The sequence below is a fragment of the Diadema antillarum genome, unplaced genomic scaffold, assembly GCF_040938485.1.
Source record: "Diadema antillarum isolate AM-2024a unplaced genomic scaffold, OU_Dant_1.0 scf00000087, whole genome shotgun sequence".
NCBI classification, from domain to species: Eukaryota; Metazoa; Echinodermata; class Echinoidea; order Diadematoida; family Diadematidae; genus Diadema; species Diadema antillarum.
The window spans coordinates 492,153-496,528 of NW_027270976.1; positions in this window are offsets into that span (position 1 = coordinate 492,153).

A 4,376-nucleotide genomic window follows, 5' to 3' on the forward strand; every position below is an offset into this window, starting at 1 on the left:
TGTGCAATTTTCCTAGTAATCATAATTTGCAATACTTGCACTCTTTATTGTCCGTCCAAAATGTGTGTAGCTGCAAACATTTAGTTGAGCGCATTGTCATCCTCTTCTTCCTGCACTTTACATGTGATGGGCATTATTCCTGCTATGTCATCATATACTTACGTCATCATTGACGTTAGAATATAATATTTGACTATTATACTTGTCAGCATGCGAGACTATCACTATGCTGTTATTAGCATCTGTAGCAACGAGTAAAGTCTAATATCACCTTATCTATGATCTATGTTCTTCACCGTATTATGCGTGGCTTACAACTTATTTTTTTCTCCGTACTTATTCTTTAAAGGATATCAATATTACCCCTAAAGAAAGGTTACCAAATAAGATTAAGGTTACCTCATTGCGTCTTTATTGTAAGCTCAGAAAATGGCTGTCATAATGATTTTACTCTGACCTCTTGCTCAAATTCATAGAAAATCATGATTTTCACAAATTTGTTCGATATATGTGAAAGAATGTGTTGACTTTCTCCGTCACATAAGACAGACAGGAGTGTAAAACTGTTAGATGGAGCTCAGCAAAGGAGAATTATTCTTAGAGACAGAAATGCAAAAGAACGACGTGTTCATGAGAGTCAATTGAAAATTCAAGAATTTCTTAACTTCATAAATTATGAGAATATCTTTTCTGTCATTCTCTGCCTGCTTTCAAAGCTAACCAAATATTATTTGGTTTGCTCTAAAATTCTCCAATGAACTGTTGCTGTTGTATGTAGACATCGTCTCCGCAGGCAAACTTTCTCTTTTGAGGTCAGTTTTCTTGTTACAAAAAAGATTAAAAGATAACCAAAAAAAAAAAAACTTTCGAGTAATCCGTTTTTGCTTTCTTTGTATAGTAGTATGTGGGCTAGATCAGCTGTATCAACAGCCATGGTGTCTTCATAGAATTTTACATAAGTTTATTACTGGAATGTTAAAAGCAAAGTGTGCTTATACGAGTTTTTGCATTTGGACCGCTTCCATGCGTAATGTCACCTCACAAATTGGTCATTTTCTGTTTGTTTGTTTGTTTGTTTGTTTGTGTGTGTGTGTGTGTGTGCGTGTGTGTTAGTTAAGTTACTATGACTTTAAACGATCATCTCATTGAACTTTTGTTCAGAAAAAAAGTAGTTTACTAACAAGACATAGTGCTATTCTACTCCTAACTCTTTTATACTGACGCAATTTATTGTTACTTTTTGGCTCCTCTCTATAGGTTCTTTTTTCCTTTTTCACAGCAGCCACCCTGCAGAATGGTATGCATACAGAGTAAAATGGTACTTTATTTTTTAGAAGAGCAATCTCTCTTTTTAATTGCAATGTATGCTTATATCTTGCAGGAAATAACTATATGTGGGCGTCAAGGTATGAATCATACTGGTTTTATATGCATTTCTTTAAGAATAAGTTATCATACTTACAACCTTCGTTGGAGACTAAATGCAAATTTTGGTGAAGTGTAAATTATGAACATATTTGCGTTGTAAATCATATATGTAAGATTGAGAAGAGAAGACTGCAGATAACTGTATACATGATGATACATGATGATTAATGCAACAGATAATTAAAATCGGCCAATAATGTACAGACATTTACAAATTGTTACCATTAACCTTCAATCACTAATTATACGTCAAATATTGAAGTGCTGTGTATAGGCCATGAGTTGCAAAGTTACAAAGTATTTTTGTTTGACACGTGAGAGTGCATTATTGAAATATATAAGAAATTATTTCAAATTTATCGATTGAATTTCTTTATTGTCGTATTTGTTTGCTTGTAGCCCTAACCGTAAATACTGTATAGTAACTAGTATATATATATATATATATATATATATATATATATATAATACACACACACACATCACATCACACTAAGAAATACGGGTTCAAATTTGAACTCCAAAATTGTCGCTATACAACCACCCTATATAGGGTGCAACTTTACAACCCAACAAGCAATTTGTACCCTTAGAGGTGCAATACGCTGAATTTTGAACCTGCAGGGGTGCGAATTTGTACCCTCGGTTTTGTGCTAATCAAGAGTGCAAACATGCACCATAAGCATTAATTCATTGTGAATGGAAAATTGGGACCACGAGTTCCAAGGTTTTACTCGCATGATGAATATGTCTGCATCTTCGCAGGTACGAATATAAATACTGATCTAATTTTCTACTTGCATAATAAAAGGTGCAATTGCGCACTCCAGGGTGCTGCTATAGGGACAAATAGGGTGCATTTTGGAGTGACATCAGGGATCACTCGAAGATTTTGGAGTGATCCCTGAGGTCACTCTAAAACGAGTGAAAATGAACATTTTCACTCAAAAATCACTCCAATTTCACTCTAAATTCACTCTTTTTTGTATTCACTCCTTCAAGAGTGAATATTTTCACTCGATTTTTTTTTGAGAGTACATGGCTAAATTTACAGAATAAAAGCGGAATAATTTTCATTGATAAACAGCGTTGGAAATGTGAACGTCTGCATGATTTATGACAAGTGAATATTATGTTCTTGAACAGTTAGTAGTATTATTTTAAATTCATGAGATTCTTCCGCCGAGATGTTCTTATTCCAACTGATTGACAAAGTTAATTACCCAATACATCGAAGTGAATAAGCACTGTATTGTACAGTGTTTTAGTCTTAGCCATGAAAAAGAAATCATGGGCGTAAGTTATACTGAGCAGGCAAGTTCCGAACCTAGCTACGACCTCTAATCTCCGGACAGGCGTCATCTCCACAAGACCACCGAGCTTCCGCCCGACAGCAATAGGCCTATAGTGCTGCTAATATTTAGCATTCAGTGTTTTTTTATGTCGATGTATGACAATTTGTCAACCAGTTGCAATAAAAACATCTCGACGGAAGAAATTCATGAATTTGAATAATCATGCAGTGCCCGCTGCATGCTATAGGGATTAGAGAACCACCACTTGATGTCGAGCGGAAGCTCGGTGGTCTAGTAGAGATGACGTCTGTCCGGAGATCAGGAGGTCGTAGGTTCGAATCCTGCATGCTCGAGTACGTATACGCCCATGATTTCTTTTATCATTGCTACGACTAAAACACTGATCTATGTTTAGTGATAATTTGCGTCGATGTAGGGCGTTTTGTCAATCAGTTGCAATATTAGTATTATTGAATACGGCTATTTTGTGTTTAACGGAGAAACACATTAGACAAAAACATTGTTACATATATCGCTAGGTGTGTTTTATTTCCACTAAGTCAGACAAGTCAATAAAGTGAATTTGTGTTCACATCAATGAGCGGATAGAGTAACAGTCACGAGAGTAATGAGTTGGTTATTTTCATTTGTGTGTATGTGGGGAGGGGTGGGTTGGATGTGTGAAAAAGATACCAAGAAAGTGCACTGTTCACTTGTACGTACTAAAAGACATGTCTGATAATAGACTACGGAGGGGAATTCCCCATCGTCTCGCTTAACTTGCTAATGGTTTGCCAGCTGTGAGTGTGTCCAGTATTATAACTTTCATTTTTATCAGAGATGTATAGGATTGCAGAGATCAACCCACTCTTTAAAGGCAAACACTTAAATAACCCAACAAATCCATAATCGCGTCAAATGGAAGAGCTGAAACGCCATGTAGACCTACTGCACACTGTCGACGATCAAGAGATGTACTCGTTGGTTGCAAACAATATTTGACAGTACAAGGTTCTTTTCGCTCCTGTTAAAAAAACAAAGAAAAGAAAAATAAGAGTTAACCAATGATGTCATGTATGAATAACGGTAATAAACTTGTATGAAACCGAAATCTATCCTCATTAGATGGCAATTTGCATTGTGAACAAATGGATAAAATGACGCGCACAACTCACGCCAAATCTATATGTATGAAATTTAACTTTTGTTGATATGCTGCTGGTGTTATTCTCATGAATATACCCTGCTTTGATTAAATTCCTTGATACAGAGTCTGCTAGGGGTTAAAGCCAAGCACGAGTATCTGAGTCACTATCTGAGTTTTTTTTTGCAGCGGCTGTTTGTCTAGCCTTGAAGATGTGCACTATATATCAGAGACAACAGTTAACAGTATCTACTCCGGAAGATTCTGTCATTGATTGTAATTAACAAATCAACATATCACTTAAAAGACAGGGCGAGGAAGTCTCTCTCCTGAATGCTGACCTATAATCCACGGACCTTTAAACAACCAACATTCTCACAGAAAATGAAAATGAATAGGCGCAGGGAGATTCACTTTCAAAATGCTTTCAAAAGATAATTCTATACGACCATAACAATGGCCATGGAAGGGGGGAGCTGTGCCCCCCCCCCCCCCCCCCCCACACACAC